We start from the raw sequence: 22,770 nt of genomic DNA on the forward strand, positions 1-22,770 counted from the left end.
TGTCCTTATCACTGTTTGTAAATTTCTGGTTGGCACTTTCTTTATCCAGGAACAATGGCTTGATGAGGAAGCCATTGCTACATTTGACAGCCTGTGAATGGAATCTTGACAATGTTACTGCAGGTGGGAGAGACAAACCATTCAGTGTCTATGAAGCCACAAGCCAGTCATGGCACAAAGCTCTTTTCCCGGGGAATCTGTCATCTCAAGGATGAGAGTGTAGCACTTTCAAGTTCAAAAAAGAGGGAGCACCACAGAGAGTTGCCCTCAAGGGTGTTTCGGCACTTGCTTGTTTGCACTGGCTTTGCTTTATGCTGTCACTTCAGACATCAAGGGGTTGGACTGCAGCGTCTATTTATTTTAGAGTTAGTTTTACTGGACATGTAACTCTGCAGTGGTCAGGACTGCATTTGCACAGTTAAAGAAACTTCAACTGGCTCAGAGAGGTACAGCCAGATTGTTGACTAGGGCTGGTTATAGGGAGCACGCAACCCCCTTGCTGCAACAGTTCTACTGGCTTCCAGTAGATGCAGAAGAGGGCCTTCTCAGTGGCTACTCCCAGACTTTGGCAATCCCTCCCTGAAGAAGCTAGACTGTCTCCCTCCCTGTTGTCCTTCCACTGGCAGATGAAGAGTGTCTTGTTCCAACGGGCTTTTGGGAATTGACTGCTTTTAATGAAAGGGCCGGTGCAGTGCTGTTTTTATTGGCATGCTTTAAGCATATTTTATATGTATATAGTTTTAATTCTATTAAAGTTTAATTTTTTATTCATTGTTTTTTCTTTTCTTTTTTAGTGATTCTTGTTTCTATCTGTTATCTGCATCAGGAGAAAAGGTGAGGTATAAAGTAACAACAACAATTTCACTAGACATTGATCCAAAGGAGCATTAAGACGGGGGGACAGGGCTCAATTGCATCTGAGAATGGTAATAATAATAATAATAATAATAATAATAATAATAATAATGTATTATTTATACCCCACCCATCTGGCTGAGTTTTCCCAGCCACTCTGGGCGGCTTTACAGCATATCCAGTGCTGAAGAGGCAAACTGTGTGTCATGAACACACAGTAGTGTCTGCCCAAAGTAGAGAAGTCCAGAATGAGTTAGAAAGCAGCCAGAAACAGAGAGGCTTGCATTTCTCTCAGACAACTGCAAGCAGTCGGCTGTCAACTCCCCCCATTCTGAAAGGATGTAGATAAGCCATTAGCAGAGGGTGGGCTGGAGAGAAGCTAAATCTCTCAAGAAGCACAGGCAGGATCAGAAGGCAGGAGGGGGAGCAGTTCCTCACCGGAAGAGGAGGAAGTTTACCCCATAAGCCCCAGGAGTAGATGAATGGGAATGGTATTAGACAGAAAACAAAACCAGAAATGTAAGGGTCATAGGTTCAGGATATTCTGCAGAAGCTGGAAACATTCCTTAGAAGGGTCAACTGAATCATAAGACATGGACACTCGGCTAGAGTGTCAGAGGCTAATTGTTTGGCAATAAATCTTCAAGCTAATTACGCCTTGCGTGCTGTGATATCAAGACGGCGGCCTGGGCTCCTGACACTGTGCTTGTGGTTCACTCCAGCTCATAGGGAGATAGCCAATGAAGCAATTCTAACACAAAGCCTTTGGGCTGTGCAGTGGAACTTCCCCTCCTTCTCCTCTCCCCATGTGGCTTGAGTGTCTCTCCCTCCCCAAATCTGTTCTGGGTTTCCCTCCAACCCCCTGGAGCAGATCTGGGGAAAGAAGCGGGAGCCCATGAGGGGAAGTTACGTTGTGCAAGTGGAAATCTTTGCTCTAGCTAAAGTATGTTCCTCCTCCTCCCTGGTCTTGGAGTTAAATAGGAGAGGAAAAGTCAAAGAACCTGAAAAGCATTTGCTTGATTTAAATGTTTTGCTACATCTGCAGAAAAAAATCCCCCTTTCCCTCACTATAATCCACCTAAAACACACAGAGAGACTTTTTGCAGATAGAAGTGTGATGGGGAAATGTATGAAAAAGTGTGGGGTAATTTATTGACTGATTGGCGCCATGCAGGCAAATCAGTATGAATGTTCATTGCTGCATAAACTCCCCACAAACCAGAATGAATGTACACTTAAGGGTGGGCATAATAGAATCTCAGTGAAAGCTTCCTGCAAACAAATCAGGATGGATACTCAATGAACAGGTCATCTGGGAGGGGCCTAAAAAAGAAATTCAGATCAGGGTCCCATTCTAGTAACTAACTGGGCACATAAAAGCACAGATATATAACACCGAGTCCATAAGTTGTCCTGTGTCTGAAAAGGCTAATGACTAACTGATCTAGTCAGGCCTTTAAGGGTGAGCAATTAGGCTTTATAACAGCAGTTTTGAAGTTCACTGTGCCTTTCCTTGTTATAAATCTCGTTACTGTGCTTGATGCAGTGCACCCAGAAACTCTATTGGGCCCGTGGAAGCTGGTGGCAAACAGCCCCCTCCATAATTTTGTCAAGTCAATACAAACTCTTCATGTGCAGAAACGTATTTCAACTCCATCCCAACACAGACTTCTTACCATCATCCCCCAGGGAGCCTTTTCGTTCAGATCCTTTGCTCAATCTGGACTCTGCACTGCTATTATTGGGGAAACCTGAATTGTCAGCACATTGGGAGTTTTCATATGCACATGTAGAAGACACACAGCTCTACTTTGCTTTCAAACCTTCTCTCCCTGAGGTGCTGTCTGACTGCCTGTCTGATATTTGTGGCTGAGCGAATGGAATTTTCTATCGCTCACTGCAGCGAAGAAAAGTCGAGATATTTTCTTGGCTGGATGGAAGCAACTGTCCAAACCAGGTCTAGGGCTAACATTTGAGTTTGAACACAAAAGGGAGTCCAGTAGTTTTCTTCTGTCATCTCACACTCATCATCATCATCCTCATTTTATTTATATGCCAGCTTTCCATAGTTGAAACTATGCTCAAGGTGGCTTACAACATGGCAAGATTTACACAATTACAAACATAACAAAAGTCATAAACAATAAATAAAGCACATCAGAAAGTACACAACCAAATGGAAACAATTTCCACATAAATTGTAAGATCCAAAACCAAAGATACAACAACCTCTCCCAACCCGTCATAAACAATACTCCAGCCCAAGAATCTGTTCAACAACCTCGTTCATTGCACATTTCAGAAATGAACCTGTATTCAAATTTAGAACGAGAGTCAAAGGAGTCAGCTACATTGGTAAAGAAAAAACGCTTTATATGTGTAAAACACTGTGACACCAGATGGCGCTGTGGAGTCCTGTCTTTCACCAATGGGATTTCCCTTTATGAAGTTTACAAACTGAATTGCTTTTTTGATGTGTATAGATCCAGCCATAGTTAGGGGAAAGGCTGTAGTTCACTCATAGAGCATCTGCATTGTGCCCAGAAAGTACCAGGTTCAATTTCCAGCATCTCCAGGAAAGGCTGAGAATATCGGCTGCCTGGAACCCTGAAAAGCCACTAATGGTCAGTATTAGTATTGAGCTAAATGGACCAGTGACCTGATTCAGAACAAAGCAACGTCTGAAATTCCTTTGAGAATGGATCTTTCACTACCAATTTAAAATTCCCAAGCTGAATCTCAGACTCGAGTGTTTATTTTTACACTGATAGCCGACAGAGTTCAATGAAGAAAATCGATTAGAGTTGGGAGGTAAGAATTCAGATCCCTGTTTAGCCATGTTTTTATTGTATGTGCTTGAGCCTTTGGCTCTCTATCTTCAAAACTGGCAGAAAAAAATAGAAAGGAAAAAAGAAATAGGAAAGGAAAGGAAAGAAAAGAAAAGAAAAGAAAAGAAAAAGGGCTACTTCAAAACATTCCTCTCCTATGACAATGAGGTGTATTTGATGCAGTTCTTATCAAAATGTTATGGCAATGCAAGGTTTTCTCCTTGCATGACAGAACATTTCCTCCACACCTGTAAATCTGTTCTGGGGGTTCTCTGAACCCTCCAGAACAGATTTGGGGGTGGTGCACTCCATGCACAAGGAAAGAGAGGGGGAGAAATGCCATTGGGCTAATCCTTGAGTTAGTGCAACTGTGTAGTTGAATTCCACCCAGTGAATAATTATTTTTAAAAATCCATGCACTTAAAAGTATTTTTACGGTTCAGTGTCTTATTTGTGTTCAGATTGTTTTATTGTTTACTGCAGGACACCCAGAGAACTTTGTATTTTGCGGCAGCACACAAAGGTAATAAATTAAATAAATATCCAACGGAAGGTTATGGAATTGCCAGCAGATAGGCACAAAAGCAATGACAAACCTAGACAGCATCTTAAAAAGCAGAGACATCACCTTGCCAACAAAGGTCCGTATAGTTAAAGCCATGGTTTTCCCAGTAGTGATGTATGGAAGTGAAAGCTGGACCATAAAGAAGGCTGATCGCCGAAGAATTGATGCTTTTGAATTATGGTGCTGGAGGAGACTCTTGAGAGTCCCATGGACTGCAAGAAGATCACACCTATCCATTCTGAAAGAAATCAGCCCTGAGTGCTCACTGGAAGGACAGATCCTGAAGCTGAGGCTCCAATACTTTGGCCACCTCATGAGAAGAGAAGACTCCCTGAAAAAGACCCTGATGTTGGGAAAGATGGAGGGCGCAAGGAGAAGGGGACGACATGGTTGGATAGTGTTCTCAAAGCTACCAGCATGAGTTTGACCAAACTGTGGGTGGCAGTGGAAGACAGAAATGCCTGGCGGGCTCTGGTCGGACATGACTAAATGACTAAACAACAACAAGAAGGCACAAAAGTATGGGGGGGGGGAGCAAAACTGTGTGTATGTAGGAAATCAGCCATCACATAACTGACATCTTGCACACACACCCCATTATGTGTATCCTACCAGTCCCTGAATTTTTTAGATCTTTTGCCCCTATGGATAAGCTTCCATGCATTTCACACACTAGCAAGCCATTGGGAATTGCTTCCAAGTTCCATTAGAGATGCTTGAAGAATTCAGTCTTCGTGAATTCCGATGAGAACTCAGCTGATCAGCACCTCTCAGACTAATGTGTGGATTAGGAGTTAATTATCCACTTCTCAGATGTTCTGACACAGTGCCGAGCTCTAAAAAGTATCAAAGGTACGTTTAAAATGCATATTTTGGGAGAAACTGTATTTAAAACTAGACCTTTATGCATGTGTAATTAAATGTGTTATATGTGTGAATGCACTTCTTTTCAAAACCACAGATTTCTGAAGAAATGGAACAAAACCACTCAAGGGTGAATGCATGTAAAAATGAAACAGACAAACTCACCCATACCTATGAATATACAAAGAAACCAAACTTTGTGGTGAACATTTTTATACATTCACAGAAGCAAAGTAGAAGCCAGCAGATCACCTTTGTTCAAGTACACTGGACTCACCCATCATGAAACTATCAAATCCATTTGTGCATAGAGCAGACTACAGTGGTACCTTTGGTTACGTACTTAATTCGTTCCAGAGGTCCATTCTTAACCTAAAACTGTTCTTAACCTGAAGCACCACTTTAGCTAATGGGGCCTCCTGCTGCTGCTGTGCCACCGCCGTGTGATTTCTGTTCTCATCCTGAAGCAAAGTTCTTAACCCGAGGTACTATTTTATGGGTTAGCGGAGTCTGTAACCTGAAGCGTATGTAACCCAAGGTACCACTGTACTGTTTTGCAGATACTTAATACTGTCCATGTACAGAACATAGGCATGGCATAGTCCTAGCTTGAAACATTTTAATGGCAGATGACAATCACTACTAGAAATCTGCTACCAGGGGAGGGAGTTAGTAATCTGTATAAAATGCATCAGGTTTCTTAGCTATATTTTGTCTTGGCTTACATATTCTTGGGTTGGTCCCAGAAACAATCATTCCTGAAAAAACATTAGTTTCATTTTTCTTGAAATAAACATAAACCATCACAGCCATTGTGTATGTTGGACCTGATGGATTGCTCTGCTTTAATGACACTCCATCAATTTCTAGTGGTATATTAAGCTACTGGATGTTTCTAAGATTTTTCTGTTGACAAAACGTATTTTAGATTGTAATACAATCACTCAGATATATTCCGAACATCTACTCAAGCCACGTCCTCTAAAACTGAAGAACATTCCAGTGGATCACTCCATGGCTTACAAAATTTTGCAGGGCTTTTTGTATATAAAGTAAAGGGCATATTCACACCATATGTTGGAAGCTCACCCAATTCACACAAATAGCACACTACTTCTCCCAAAGAATCCTGGGAACAGTTTTTTTTAAGGATGTTGGGAATTATGGCTCCAAAGGCAATACCCAGGATTCTTGGGGGGTGGGAGTAATGTGATTTAAATCTTTGATACATGTGCCTTAAATGTGTGCAAGTGGCCCCAAACTCTAAATTCCAGAAGTTGGGATCACTCCTGATATACGTCTCTCTCAACACTTTGCCCAAGGGGGAAAAACCTACCAGTGTATACTGCTATTCTGTCTGCTCAGACACAAACAACGGAGGTTGTTCCATTTATTTGTAGTTGTTTTATGTTTATATACTCTGAGGTAGATTTGTGGTTATTCAGGATGGCTGAGTGATGTGCACATTATTCCAATACATCTTATCAAATGTCCCTGAGGTGATCAGATGCCCCGCTCTGGGAAACCACAGTCAAAAAGGGCTGGAAGAAATCCAAAAGATTTCATTTATTTTCTTCTGATTAAGGGGAACACTACAAATTTACTTGGATATGTAGTGGCCACACACTGACTGGGTCCCATTGACTTTGAGCTGTAAGTATTTTAGTAGACTAATTGGTTGTCGTTGTGATTGGGTTGTAAACGGCACATTCCCTTAATTGTTTCAGGTGAGGTGAGGAAATATTTTTTCCCTACCTGGAAGTTGCAGTTGGCAGAAAAGGCAGGAAACCATAACAAATTGATGGCTTCTAGGACAATTCCAACGGCAGGCATGTTTGATGAAAGACAACCCCCTGGTTATTTTTCTCAGGAATGATCTTCCAATTTGCAAGGGGACAGGTGAAAATTTATCAACTGATTGATAGGTAACACACTTGGGAATTAATTTCCCAACAGTGTCACTGAGAATACTACAGCTGGGTTTTCCTACATGTGCTCAATGGACTGCAACACACCGTAAATGGCAGCGACACCTGGAATGTTATTTGTTGCCATTGCTGATGGGTGAGCTTGGAACTTTTCTTGCCTGGAGGAAATGGAACACACAGAGGGAATGAAGTGCAAAGTCTTACCTTCTCTGCTCTTGCATCTCCATGCCCTCAAATCTGCCCTTCTTTTTTGTGGAGGTCTTTGCGCACCCTTTCTTGTTGCCTGTAAAGGTAAAGGGACCCCTGACCATTAGGTCCAGTTGTGACCGACTCTGGGGTTGCGGCGCTCATCTCGCTTTACTGGCCGAGAGAACCGGCGTACAGCTTTCGGGTCATGTGGCCAGCATGACTAAGCCGCTTCTGGCGAACCAGAGCAGCACACGGAAACACCGTTTACCTTCCTGCCAGAGCGGTACCTATTTATCTACTTGCACTTTGACGTGCTTTCAAACTGCTAGGTTGGCAGGAGCAAGGACTGAGCAACGGGAGCTCACCCCGTCGCGGAGATTCGAACTGCCGACCTTCTGATCGGCAAGTCCTAGGCTCTGTGGTTTAACCCACAGCACCACCCGCGTCCCCCTGTTGCCTGTAGTTCTCTCCAAACTTCTATTGGATCCCCCCTTTCTTCTGTCTTCTTATATGTTTTTGAATGTGTCAGTGAATTAATTAAGGCAATGTATTCTGAAAAAAATGGGTTGTGGTATTTTGGTGGAAGATGCCCAGGATGAAAGCTTACTATCGTTCAAGAAAGCTAGCCTACCAGGTCTTTGGGTGTATGGATGGCAGCATCTACATTTTGCATGAATAAATGACTTCATTATTAACCCAGACAATGCCGGGATAACATCGTCCCTTGATCTATGAAATGTCATTCTGGGAGAAACATAGGACAGAATTATAGAAAATGAGTTTGGCTCTGTCCAATTATTTCTGTTGTATTGATTCTACTCATTTCTCATCTAGGTATTGAACAGACCAGTTGAACAAGCCCAAATCCATGTTATAGATTAAGGATCGGCAAACTAAGGTCCGCGGGCCGGATCAGGCCCAATTGCCTTCATTCAGGATCCAGCCAGGGGACTGTCTGTGGATTGGCGAGGGGATTCTGTTTGTTCAGGCTCTGCCATTCCCCCCCTCTCCCTCACACACAATGTGGCACCTCCTCCTCCTCCCTTCTTCTGACTTCTCTCTGCCCTGCGGAGGAAGGGGGCTGGGCTGAGCTGGCTGAGCGCCATTTTAAGCAGCCTCTCCGGAGCCAGCCTTTTCGTGCTGCTCATCTTCCCTCTGCCCCCACCGCCCTGGTGCTCCTGTGGGCCAGAGAGTGGAGCGGACGAGCTCGCTCTGCCTACCCATGAGAAGCAGCAGCAGCAGCAGCAGCAGCAGCAGCAGCAGCAGCAGCAGTGGTGCTGCTGGTGGTGGCGGCAGCCACTGGGAAGATAAGTGCAGTGGGTTGGGGCTGGGGGCTGGGGAGGAGGACTACTTGCCCTCCTCACCTCTTCCTCTGGTGCCGCTTCTGAGGGATAGTGGACCAGCCTACTGTCATAGATAGATGGATAGATGGATAGATGGATAGATAGATAGATAGATAGATAGATAGATAGACAGATAGATAGATAGATAGATAGATAGATAGATAGAGTGTGTACTAGTCATCAGCATCAGGGCACATCTACCTAAGTTTGAGACCACTTGGTTAATTTGTTTCCGTGACATTCATATAGGTAAAATACCCAGCACACAACCTGCTATGTGGACTATTCTGAGTGCCTATATTTTTAAATATATTCATGCCTCTGTAGATTTGGATCTCTCATTAGGAAAGAAAAAGAAATGGAAAATGCTATCTTGTTATGTAACCCTGCCAAGGGCTAAGCTATTGGTTATTAACTATTCATAAGTGACATAAAAAATAAAGAAACTAATGAGGTATATCGCAACTGCAAAAGAAATTGACCAACCTGTTGTTTTGGCTCTTATTATCTCTAGTATTACCTGTCTTAGTAAATAGGTAGGTCAGCAAAGAAGATTCCTGGGGCGAATCTCTATGTACTGTATGATTGAATCAAACACTCCCTCCTTTTGCTATTATAGAATGCAGGTCATGTGTTTTTTGTCTTCCCAATCAAGTCCTTACCTAGAGGGCAGGAACAACTATGCATTTCTTTCTTCTCTAGTGAATTCTTAAAGGAACGGAAAGTTCCAGAAATTTAGGGACCTGTGGTGGAGACAGCTCAAGAGTCATTTCAGGTCCTTTCAGTAGGCTGGGCAACTCTTTAACCTAGCTTGGTGCCAGACCTTCTTGGGTAATTTAGCTGGCAAAACTAAAATAAAGACAAATCACTAGGACCAATGTATGATTCATTCTCTAGAAATGAATAATAATAATAATGATAATAACACATGTCTGTTAAAAACTAATGTTAATTTATCTCTCCCTTCACCAAAGGGAGAGACAGAGATACAGATGTATGTATTTTCCCAATATTTTCCAGAGAATTGGCAGTTTTATGGGTAGAATAATGCATATTTTACTGGAATGCCTGTCAATCCTGTTAACCAAGAGCCAGCGGGAACCACTTATTTCTGGCCAAAAGGAAATCTAATTTGCAGCATACCTAATTAGTTTAGCCTGAATGCTAAAATAGGCTCAGTTTGCCTAATGAAGAGCTCTGTGTTACTTTCAGCTTCCTCGTAAATGTGGCAAGTTGGATCAACCTTGAATATATGATGGGTGGTGCTTTTAAGTGCTTCTATATAACACCATCTTAATGGAGACAACTCCAGCCTAAGTGAGATAAAAAATGTGGCCTTAGCTGATGAATTTTGATTCTGGAGAAGCAGAAAGTATCTCAGTACAGTGGTACCTCGGGTTAAGTACTTAATTCGTTCCGGAGGTCTGTTCTTAACCTGAAACTGTTCTTAACCTGAAGCGCCACTTTAGCTAATGGGGCCTCCTGCTGCCGCTGTGCCGCCGGAGCACGATTTCTGTTCTCATCCTGAAGCAAAGTTCTTAACCTGAGGTACTATTTCTGGGTTAGTGGAGTCTGTAACCTGAAGCGTATGTAACCTGAAGCATATGTAACCCAAGGTACCACTGTACTGTATAAAATATCCTCATTAGAATTAGAAGGGAGATGGCCACAAGATTCCGATAGCATTGGAGTACAGATGTTTGGGCTTAAAGTTCAGTGTATTTGACTAGTACAGTGTATTTCTCATATATATGTTTTCAAAAGCCACCTTAGATTCCATAATCAGATGGATTTCCCTTTTAGTGACAGAACAAGGATAGTCAACATGGTGTCCTCAGATGTGGTTAGACCCCAATCCCAATCAGCTGTAGCCTGTGTGACTGATGGTCAGGGATGCCATGAGTCCAAAAACATGTGGAGGGCATAATTGTGGCTGAAAAAGAGAATTATCAGAAAATTATATTTTTGATAATTTTTGGCTTATCAGTGAATGGAACTATAGTGTTAGTTCATACTGCTGGTTGAAGCAAGCAATGATTTCAGAGAGGAGGGACAGAAGGAGCAGGGAACAAGCCCATTGCTTTCTTGAACAATATTAAAACATTTAAGCAATCATTAAAACTGGGTCCACAGCTGCATCACCTTCGTCACAAGCAGAGAAGCTTAGCGGGCATTTCACAGAACATTCTCCTCAAGGGCCTTGCAGTAGAACCTGCAATTGACTAGTCCTCCACTCTCCCAGGTGTGTCTGTCAGCATCGCCCTAGAGCCAGTGCACCAACTGGACTCATGCACCTCAACCCCGACTGGGCTAGGCGAGCTGGGTAGCACCGCCAGAGACCTCCTTTCTCACAGGAACAGGTCACAGTGCTGTGGACTCACAGCTTAGAGCTGAGAGCACTGGATTCACTGTCTCAATAATACAGTCGTTGCGCAGCAGAGTTTTGCAGAGTCTTGCAGAGTATAAACCACTCGGAGAGCAGCTCTGTAGAATATCTTCCTTTTATTCTATAACTACAACTATGATACAAAACTATATACAGAGCTGAATATTCTAAGCATAAATCAATGCTACACTGAGAGTCTGCAGCTGCTCTTAGCAGCAATCTTATCTCTAGGATCTCTAACACTCTCACTCTCTCCAATACACTGACTGACTGACTCTCTCTCTCACACACACACAGATATGTTGCTGGGCAGAATAAGTAGATAGGCAGGACACGCCTCCTTCTCTCTGGAGAGTCAGCAGAGACCATCAGGAGATGATCAGGAGATTCTTGGGTATGGGAGGGGTGAAGTCTCCTCATTCTCCCCCATTTCATCCGACCATTTCAAGAATCTTTAACATAACTGCAATTTGCACATACACTCCAAAAGTTGTTCTCTGCTTACAACCTTGGTTAACATATCTGCAGGTATCTCTCTTCCCGGCATATAACACACTTTTACAATACCATTGAATAAGCAGCTTCTGGAAAAATCTTCACACACATTTCTTCCTTTCAGATACAAATTGACATTTCTAATTAGGCAGATTTGAACAAACCATTTTTCAGAACTCAAATACACGCTTTCCTTCAAATATCAGGTAAGGAAATAAATAAAGCGTTTTGTGCTACTACTCTCAGCACACTTCATGCTAGGTTTGAAAACCCCACCAGAGTTGCTCGTGACCGCAGTCTTTGCAAACTCTTCAGAAAACCTTTTCGGTGGTACACCCTTGGTTGTTCTCTCGGATCTGCGCAAAACTCTCTGATCCCCTTGTTCTGGTGCTTCCTCCTCTTTGGGAGAATGGGGAGCTAAAGTATATGAAGCTGCTAAGTCTGAGTCAGCGTCAGACTCACCTGAGGCTTTTGGGCTCTGATAATCTGTGCCATCATCTGGAACTACATTGGCATCAGGATTATCACGACCAACAACACTTGCCTCCCTCTTAACTTTCTTTGCCCCTTTTGCACCATCATCACAAATGGGATGGCACTGAAAAACGCCAACTCTGTCCCATTGTGGATTGTCATCAATTTTCCTGGTCAGCCTTATGGTTTTTGTGTCTGTGATCAGAACACGATAAGACCCTTTCTCATATCCTAGGAAAATACCATGTTCTCCACGCTTGCTCAGTTTGTCACCCTGCGAGGTGTGCACCCAAACCTCCGAACCAAAAATTTTAAAATGCTTTACACATGGCTTTCTTCCGTGAAGCATCTCATATGGGGTGCAATTTACACTAGACTGGTATCTCCTGTTATACACATGACAGAAAAACGAAAGAGCTTCAGCCCAAAAAGGATTGGGCAGCCCTGAATCATGTAACAGCGTTCTGATTCCTTGCTGCAGAGTCTGGTTTACTCTCTCACATAAACCATTCTGCCAGGGTGATCTGGGCGTGGCGGTCCTATGCTCAATGCCCTGTTCAGAAAGAAAACTCTCAAACTCTTCTGAACAAAACTCTCCACCCTTGTCTGTGAAAAGAAAACGTACATTCTCATTATGTACATTTCTGAGCCATTTACAAAACTGGCGAAACTTGGTAAAGGCTTCAGCCTTTTTCTGCAGCATATAGACCCAAACATATTTCGAATAGGAGTCTATCAGAACCATGAAAAACCTTGAATTGCCTCTAGAGAGCGCTAGAGGCCCCACTAAGTCTGCATGAATGACTTCATATGGTTTCTTGGCCTCTCTCCCAGACTCTGTACCTTTGGGAGCTTGCCTTGCCTTACTCTCTGCACAAGAAACACATTTCATGTGGTAGGGACATTCTTTCAACTTCATACCCTGAACCATATCAGGCATTTTTGCCACAGCTTGGAAATTCAAATGACCATAAATACGGTGGTAATAATGAATACATTGGTCATGCAACTTCTCATTCTTATCAACAGATAAATTGCAACACTCTTTCTCAGTTGCTTCTGCAGTGCCTGTACCTGAAACAAAAGGCAGTTGGTACAAACCATTTACACATTTTGCATACAGAATGAGCTTGCCATCTCTAAGAATTTCACAGCGAGATTTAGCAAACACCACCTTAAACCCTTGACGATCAAGCTGGGAAACACTCAACAAATTGTCCTGAATATCAGGCGCATACAGGACATTCTTAATAGTTGCATTCAGGCTCTTTAAGAACACAGTTCCCTGAGCCATACTCGTGAGAACTGTCCCATCTGCTTGATGAATTTCTTTCTCTTGCTTCTCAAGCCGAACAAAGAGATTCTTATCTTTGGCCACGTGGTTTGAACAGCCAGAGTCGACCACGAAGAAACTCCGCCCACGTTGACTGGAACAGCGAGAGATCAAGGCCTTTGAAGTAGCAGGTGCATGGGGATTTCGTCCTCCTCCCCCTCTGCCTCTGAAGTTTCCCTTCTTCTTTGAAGACTTCTTACACTGGAAACTCAAATGGCCTTGTGCTCCACACGAAAAGCACCGCTTCAATTTCAAAGCTTTAACAGCAGCAGTTTCACTTTCACTTTCCCCTGCTGAAGACTCAGGCACATTTTCAAGCATATTTTTAACAGCACAGTCCCGGCTTTCTTTAACAGCCTGTCTGCGATCCCACTCATTCAAGAGCACGCTAGACACATAATCTTCTGTTAGCCGGTCAGAAGGCATTGTGGAAATCTGGGCAGCCACTCCATCATAAGACTCATCTAGGCTATTGATCATTAACATTGCAAACACAGCCTCTGAAATAGCCAGGTCTCGCTGAACAAGGTCCTGTCTGAGACGGTTTAATTGAGATAGATGGCTAGGCAAATCACCACCTTTCTCCAACTGCAGCCTGCACAGCTTCTTAAAGAAAATCACACTGGAACCAGCATTTTGTCTAAGATGCATATCTCTCAACTTATGCCAAACAGCTTGTGCAGTCTCTTGACCCTCTAAGTTCACCAGCAAGTGGTCTGAAACACTCAAAATAATTGTCCCTCGGGCTTTCATATCTGCAGCATGCCACTCAGCCCAATCATCATCATCCTTATCTGGAGGGTCATCTTCTATCGTGTGAAATAGCTTTTCCCTCTGTAAAAGCGCTTTCATCTTTACTTGCCAAACTGCATAGGTTTCAGGCGTGAGGAGAGGAAAGGACAGAGCCATCTGGCCAGAATGTGCACAGGCCATGTCTGCTATTACTTAGAGCAAGACACTTCCCTCGTGCAACACAGATAAAGCCTTGACTCCCTCAGCCACTCTCTCTCCCACTCAGAGCGCAATTAACAGGCAAACAGGGATGCTATCTTCTTCCTTTGGCAGTCAGCAACATACCTCCATAAATCAAGCAGCAGCAAGAGCAACAGCGGCAGCTTGAACACTCTGCTCCAAAACAGCTCTGCTTCTGGGCACCGCAAATCAGTCCAGCATGCAGCGTCCGTTCCACCGTCCGGCAATCAGCAACAGAAACCTCTGGCGACTGGGACGCCTGGGACGCCTAGGATGACTGGAACAACGCCAGGTCAGACGACTGGAACAATGACTGGGCCCATAACCGATGTCAGCATCGCCCTAGAGCCAGTGCACCAACTGGACTCATGCACCTCAACCCCGACTGGGCTAGGCGAGCTGGGTAGCACCGCCAGAGACCTCCTTTCTCACAGGAACAGGTCACAGTGCTGTGGACTCACAGCTTAGAGCTGAGAGCACCAGATTCACTGTCTCAATAATACAGTCGTTGCGCAGCAGAGTTTTGCAGAGTCTTGCAGAGTATAAACCACTCGGAGAGCAGCTCTGTAGAATATCTTCCTTTTATTCTATAACTACAACTATGATACAAAACTATATACAGAGCTGAATATTCTAAGCATAAATCAATGCTACACTGAGAGTCTGCAGCTGCTCTTAGCAGCAATCTTATCTCTAGGATCTCTAACACTCTCACTCTCTCCGATACACTGACTGACTGACTCTCTCTCACACACACACACAGATATGTTGCTGGGCAGAATAAGTAGATAGGCAGGACACGCCTCCTTCTCTCTGGAGAGTCAGCAGAGACCATCAGGAGATGATCAGGAGATTCTTGGGTATGGGAGGGGTGAAATCTCCTCAGTGTCGCTGGTGGGGTCTGATCGTGGAAGGGTCTCAGAGACGTACTATGCATCTTGCTAGGGAAAGCAATGGCATTGTATACAATTTAAAACATAACTTTATTATTGTACAGCTGGCAACTTGTTCCTTTTCATTTGTGCTAGTTATTAAAAGCCGCCCAGAGTGACTGGGGAAACCCAGCCAGATGGGCGGGGTATAAATAATACATTATTATAATTATATTATAAAATGACATTTTCAAAAATCTATCAGAAAATTGTTTTCTGAGAAATTTCAGCCCAACCCTGATATTTAGGCTTTGTCAGACGAAACAGATGGGACCATTTATTTTCCTTCTGCCAGATGTTGCTTCTGGGAAACTCTGGACACTTTATACTTTTCATTCGTTTGGAAGATTTATAAACAGCTTGCTTGAAGAGCTCTCTAAGCAGTGTGAATAAATAAATCAAATTGTGGATAATTATCTACAAACAGGATTGCACATGCAATTGCAGATTCATGTACTGTCAATGCACAGAAGGGCTTGTCTTTTGAAGCTGCTACGTGGAAACCCATTTTCTTTTGAGAAAAAGCTTAGTGCAATCATTAATTCAGGCCTGCACAACTTATGACTCACCAAGCTCAGGGTAGCCCACTGCTTATGATAATTAATTTTCTGACGTAACTCTCATCTTTGCTACTTGCTGATGGCTGCAAAAATGCAAGGGGTGTGTGTGTGTGTGTGTGTGTGTGTGTGTGTAGCGGCCAGCAGGCCACAATATGTGGTTGGTCGCAAATTGTGCAGTTCTGGTTTAATATTGAAAATACTGTCTGACTTGAATGCTCTTCGCCTTATTTCCAGACCTGTTTGTTGTCCCCCAGTAGTGAAAAGAAAAGACACTCTGGAAAATTTCAGAGGCTTTTACCTATTTACTAAATATTTTCCTGCATTTTGACCTGGCCCCCAAAGTGTTATTTGTGAAGTGGTTCGTGAACTGAAATACAGCGATGGGGAAAGTTTTACCTGGTTAATTTGTGTTTGTCGGGCTGCTTTTAGGAGGAAGACTGATAAATCTGTCTATGCTTGAGAATGATTGTTTTGTTTCAGGACCGAACCTTTCACTGAAACAAGGTCCTTGGGCTTACACACAGAGTGATCATATGGGAGTGCTTGAACAAGTATTTTTTTATTTTTTAAATCACTCCAGGAAGATTTGAGAAGTCCTGTCCTGTGTTTTAATTTAATCTGAGGGAAGTTAACAGTTTGAGAGACAGCAGTGCTATTTGGTTTCTAGACCCCAGCTCACATCCACTGCCTGCTGCCAGGGCATTGCTGCTCCTGAAGCTCATTAGAGGATTAGTTAGGCCCTGCAGTTGATCAACTGACTTCAGCAACTGATCTAATTAAGAAGTTTAGATAAAGGATGAGAGAGAGCAGCAGAAAACTGGAAAATAGAAAAAGTATACTTTAGCTTGAGAGAGAGAGGGAGAGGGCAGAATCTGTAAACACATTACAAACGCATCAAGTATTTTACTTTCTAATTGGTCCCCTTGAGAAAGTGTTTTGCCACTGGGGTCCTTGTCCTAGATCTGCATTCAAATCCGACCTTGTCGAAAGCACCCTGTCTGGCTTCCTCTCTTCATGTGCTAATTGTGAAGTTGGACAGTTCCCTCTGAGCAGTTGGAAGTTCGGGAAGGTTTCTTAATTGGTACATCTTTTTACGTACAAATTGAAAAGAGAGGCTTCCAAGTGGTTAAGAAGAAGCAGGGAAATTGGCAGTGGTCTTAAAAATACAAATGGTTCTCGTCTTATTTTTAAAACTCCTCCAGGGCCATCTTACCATAGGCACTAGGGGTGCGGGGCACCTGGGTGCCTGGCTCTCAGGGGCGCCAGGCCGAGAGTCCGGGGCCCGAGAGTTGAGTCCGGGGAAGAGCCCGCCCGTCGGTCAGAGCAACGCGGTGGGCTCTTCTGCTGTGGGCGACTCTGCATCATGAGTTTGGGCCGACTGAGCCAGCGAGACACTGAAGCGGCCGGCTGGCTCCGCCCTCCTGCACACCTGGGACTGGGCAACCGGGAGGGGAAGAGCCCTGGGTGGATCTTTGTACCCCGGCGCCACATATGCTTAAGACAGCCCTGAACATATGCTTAAGACAGCCTCCTCCCTGATGTGACAATCCTTAGCAGTCCCATTTCTTAAACTCCCCCTGCTGCAACCAAGCTTAATGATGAGCTACACAGAATCATTGAAGCTGCATCAATATTTTTCTTATTATTAGTAAGTTGCATTATCTTTCTCCTTCTCATGCTTAGCCTGTGAGGCAGGGTAATAGCTATTCTGATTCTACAGATGGGGAGAAACTCAAGCTGAATCAAGCACACTGAGGGCCATGATTGGGCTAGACTGCAACTCCAGCCTCCCAGGTGTGATGGCACCCTAGACCACATATCACTCCTGTAATGTTATACACTAATCTGTGTTCATTTGTGATCTAAAAGAATCAATGTGTCAGGATGCTGTCAGTGGCTCCCAGCTGGTTGCCCAGGAAAGTATGAAGACAAGGAAAGTTTTCGTCCTTTTTTATTTCAATATTTACACAGAGAGGCTATAGAACCCAGTCTCTTGGATAATGGCATTGTTCCGAGTGAATCTCCACCCCCCGTCTCTCCCACTTCCTCATTTGTCACTTCTATGAGTGCTGCTACGTGCCCTCTGTCTTTGAGCTCTCTACTCTCCTACTTTCAAGGCTCGCTGGGTTCTGGGAGATGGAGGGTCTGGGATGCTTTCTAATGACACCATGTCAGTCAGCAGCCGCTCCGCTTCTGCCTCCTCCTCTCCCATGATTTCCCAACTTTCCACCTCATCTGCCTCTGAGCTGTGACCTCCCACAACCCCCTGTTGTAAATCTATACTGTCTTCTTCCTCCTCCTCAGGATGTGGAGGCAGTCTTCACCATTCCTCCTCTGCCCAGTCCCTGACACAATGCATATTAGATGGTATGCACTGCATTCTCCCCTTTATTTATTTCTCTTTCACACTTGAAGGCACTGTAGTGTAACTCTTACGCGCCATCAGTAGTAGCCGGTGGGGCTGTGAGGGTGGGGCTGTATGGCTCTCCTCTTTTCTTGATGCCGCACATTGCTGTGCTCACCAAGAGGAAGAGGGGCAAGGCAGCGGGAGCGCTGCATAATGTTAGCACAGTGTCAGGAAGGTTGGCTTATGTGTTTATTGCATTTCTCTACAAATTGCTCAAGGTGGTGTCCATGGTTCTCCCCCTCCTTACTTAATCCCCACAACAGCCTGGGGAGGTAGGGTGGGCACAGAGACAGGGAGTAGCCTAAGGTTGCATCCGGTGGGCTTCATGATCAAGCGGGGATTTGAACCCTGGAACCCAGGTCCTAGTTCGACACTCTAACCACTGCCCCACACTGGCTCTGCCACTGCACCCATGCCACACTCATTCTGCTTTGCCTGCCTCCCTCTGAGGAAGCGGTAGCAACACACAGCAATGGGCAGATTGGAGAGCAATGTGGCCCCACCCACAAACCATAAGTGAAACGAAATTTTGTCAAAATCCTAAATTTAGAAAAAAATAGTATATTTCTGTAGTTTTGTGAAATGAGTGTTTAAAGAACAACCCTATGAGCAATACCTTTGTCCATTGTACTCATTAGCTTAGTCATAACAATAAAGGCAGTAAATAATCCAATAATAACTACTCAGTCATACAGATGAAGTGAGGAATGTGAACAACGCTAATATGATTAGGTAATTCAATCCAGAAATTGAAAAGGAGGCTGAACGGTTGTGTGGTTGTCAAACTAGTCATAAATGTACCATTTTTCTCGATAAAAGAGAATATACTGTACACACTTGCTGTTGAATTAGTTCCATTGAACTGAATAGGTGACATGAAGCCAAGTTGTGCACAGAGTGGACCCACTGAAATCAATGGCTGCTATCCAACTAACTTGTACCATCAGTGCAAAGATTTCCACTCATACAATGGAATGTCTCCCCTCCTCTCCCCACAGGGCTGGAGGTAACTCCGGAACAGATTTAGGAGGCAGGCAGGGGAAGAGAAGGTGGGTGAAAGTGGAGGTCTGCCCTGCAAGAGGAAATCCTTGCACTGGGAGCTGGATACTTCCCAATGACCTCAATTGGTCTCCTTTGAGCATCACTGACATTGGATATCACCCATCAGACAATGTAGACTGGCTGTGTTTTTCATGTCATTTTCCCCCTTCAGTGATAGCTTCTTCAAAAAATAAATACCCCTTAAGGTATTCCCCCCACCCCTACTCCTTTACTTGAAAACCTTTTAGAAGATATATCTGTTTCCCATGTCCGTATCATTCACAGAGTTTTTATCTCAATGCCTCTCTTCTTGTTCAGTGGCTAGTAGCCACAATGGCTATGTTTTACCTCCAGTGTTGGAGGCAGTCTACCTCTGAATACCAGTTGCTGGGAATCACAAGTGTAGTATGTTGCACCCAAGTTCTGTTTGAGGGCTTTTGAAAACGGAGTGCTGGACTAGATAGGCCTTTGGCCTGATCCAGCAGAGCTCTTTTTATGTTTTTATGATTGACTAGTTGTCCTTCCTTGCACCCTCTCTCTTCCTTTTCCTCATGTGTCTGTTTTTTATTTAGAAACTGTAAGCCTTAACAACAACAAAAAAGTAAATCTAAAGAATGAGCCTAGAACACACACAGCTGTTCTGCAACAAAAAATAATGATTAGCTTTACATGATCAAAGGAGAGTAGCTTTTCTCCTTGTCTAATGAACCAAGAATCAAGGTGTAGTGTAGCACGGGAATGCATAGCAGTAAAAATGCCTCCATGCTATAGATTATGGATGGGGAACATGTGGCTCCCCAGATGTTGCTGGACCTCTGTGCCCATCAAATCCATCCATCACGGCCAGTCATATGGAATGATAGGGGTCGTGGTCCAACAACATCTGAAGGCCCACAGGTTCCCCATATGCGCTCATCTTGTCCACAAATCTCAGCTGATCCTGCCACTTGTGACATCCATGCTGTAGCTTAACCAGACTTCGCATAAATGTCTAAGCCTGAGCTGTCTGAAGAGTGATAGCCAATGAGTCAGCTCACCTTATGGAAGCATCAAGAAGCTCACTGCTAATAGTAACTGCCTTGATAGATGTCGTTAAGAGTCAAACTCCAGGGGTATTATCTGGCCCATAGAGTTCCACAGTGAAACATCTGGCAGGCCTAACAAGATGCCAGCCCCTCTGTTTCCACATGTGAATGGCAGCTGGCTGTAAATTCAGCACAATGCATGTATTTGTAGTCATTAAACACACTTCCAAGTCTGTGCTCTATTTTTATTGGAGCGAGCAAGTGTGCTGTACCAATTCTCATCCCATTTGTCTCATTCAGCAATACTTGTCTTGATTTATTTCAGTGTAGTACGCCCAGATGGCCTATACACATCTCAGTAACAAAGGCTTACTTGAATATCTCTTTTGCCGTGAAGACGCATAAATAAATAAGTGCCACTCTGTATTAGAGCCATCTGGAAAAATCCTGAACCCAGCACAACCTAATTACTCACAATCATTAGGACGATGGTTTGGAAACAGGCAATCTGGTCTGCAAGCCAGTTAAATCACAACCCAGTTAAATCACAACATTTGCATTTAAACTAGCTAAGATGCATCTCTCACCTTAGCGTTTGTGTGTGCTTGTCTTGCTCTCTGAAGCACAGCTGTAACAAAACAGCCTGGAATATAACGCCGCCACTGCAGTCCTGCTTGCCTAACAGTTTTCATTGGCCTGTGCTGCAGCATCTTAGAATCAGGCAGGCAGTGAGTTCAGATACACCTTAAGCAGGTTGTAGGTGGTAGTGGGGGCACATTTAATATTTCCTTACTACTACACAATTATTAATCATCATCATCATCATCATTATTATTATATACAGGTACAGAAGCTGTTTTCATTGCCACTGGTCAGCCCTGGAGTGTGATGATAAAAAATAAAACTAGGAGTATTCCTGAGCCTGTGAAGAGTGTCTTCTTCACTGAGTGACTATCTACATCCTACTTCCTTCCTTATTATCTTTAGTTCATATTTAGGACTCATTATGAAGGGTATTCAGACAGGTGTGAGCACCACAGATGCATAGAAAAAGGAGAGATTGAATTAATACACGTATAACAATATTTGCTACATAAAATTAAATTAATGTTTCCTGAACTATTGAGGCTCGATTAAAACTGGAAGCACAGTTTCACTCTCACATATTTCTTTATCCATTCCCAGGGACCAATGGGCAGGCATCCTCTTTGATGGGCCTTTAATATGGTTCCTGCTCCTGTACTTCCCTTTGCCCAGTCAGTCAGGATTGATGGATGGAGGTCTGTGTGTGTGTGTGTGTGTGTGTGTGTGTGTGTGAGATTTATTAGCTTATTAACGAATCCTCTGAGTTTACAGTCAAACACAACATCAGTAAAAATAATATAATCCTTCAAGGCAGGGGTGGGGGACAACTTAGGTGGCTCAAAAAGAGCCTGAAAGATTTTTCTGTCACTATACACTGTGGTCCTATGCATCAGAGATGAGGGACCTGTGACCCCCCCCATCCAATGCTATTAATCAGTAACTCCCATCATCCCCAACCATTGCTGACTGAGGCTGATGGGAGTTGTAGTCCTACAACATCTGGAAGGTCGCAGACTCTCCATCCTCCATTAAGACAACATAAAGCAGAATAGTTTAAATCCAGTGCTAAAACCAGAACTCAATAGGCCTGAGCAAATCCATTTCCCCCCACGTAGTGCTGGGGGAAAAAAGCCTCAGTGCCAGGAGACCATCTCTGAAAATAGTGTTCCAAATTTGCAATGCCATTGAGAGAAGGTCCTATCTAGTTATCTGCCTTGCTTCTGGTAGTTGAGGAACCCAGAGAAGGGCCTCTGGGAATGGTTAATGCCTAGGCCGGTGGATGCTTCTGTCTAGCCTGATGCAGGCTGCATTAGTGAATCTCAGCGCAGTCTTACTTTTCCTCAAGGATGATGCCACTGCCCATATATCAGAAGAGAAGGAGGGTGGCCATCTGTCCTACTTAACAGAGGACATGACTGTATTGAGAAGGGCTGTCATAAGATAGTCTTCTGTTTGACAATATCTTTTCATTGAGGGCTGAACCATCTGAGTCTTGCTGAAAGATAAGGAACCATAAAAAACATTGCTTATCATCTGATCACAGCACCTGGTCAGCAAAATGAGTAACCTGGTGCCAACCTCACTACGGTGAGATGGATTGCATTTCTATTTAAATTGTAGTATTGTTTCCCCTTAATTTGCATCTATAAATATAGATTAGCATGCACCTTTTATGAAAACTGGTGACTTCTGTTTGACCATGTGTCACTGGGCATCTTAAAGAGCAAAATAAATATTTTGTCCTCATTGCTTTGCACAGAGTAATCAACAGATGCATCCAACATTATGACTTAATTTTTCAGGGCAGACCTCTCCAGAGCACCAGGGCACTCCAGCATAATGTTTAGGAATTTGGGTATTTCTCTCGCCACAAGATCAATTTTAATTGCATGCATATACAGTATGGCTGGGTTTACCTAGATCCATTTCATTTCATTAGGTGGCTGCAATAAAGGAGTTATTAACAATACATTTGTTAGTTTGGTGAT

At 43.7% G+C, this 22,770-nt stretch overlaps 1 long non-coding RNA gene across 1 annotated transcript; it reads left to right on the forward strand.

Annotated features, from left to right (window-relative positions):
- Window positions 1–777: 777 nt before the first annotated feature.
- LOC308471687 lies at window positions 778–7,355 on the forward strand. Its single transcript, XR_013983082.1, has 3 exons — window positions 778–834; window positions 4,167–5,100; window positions 6,840–7,355. It is a non-coding gene; the product is annotated as an uncharacterized lncRNA (long non-coding RNA).
- Window positions 7,356–22,770: the final 15,415 nt, after the last annotated feature.

Source organism: Podarcis pityusensis (genome assembly GCF_964106645.2).
Source record: "Podarcis pityusensis genome assembly, chromosome: 2".
Lineage (NCBI taxonomy): Eukaryota > Metazoa > Chordata > Lepidosauria > Squamata > Lacertidae > Podarcis > Podarcis pityusensis.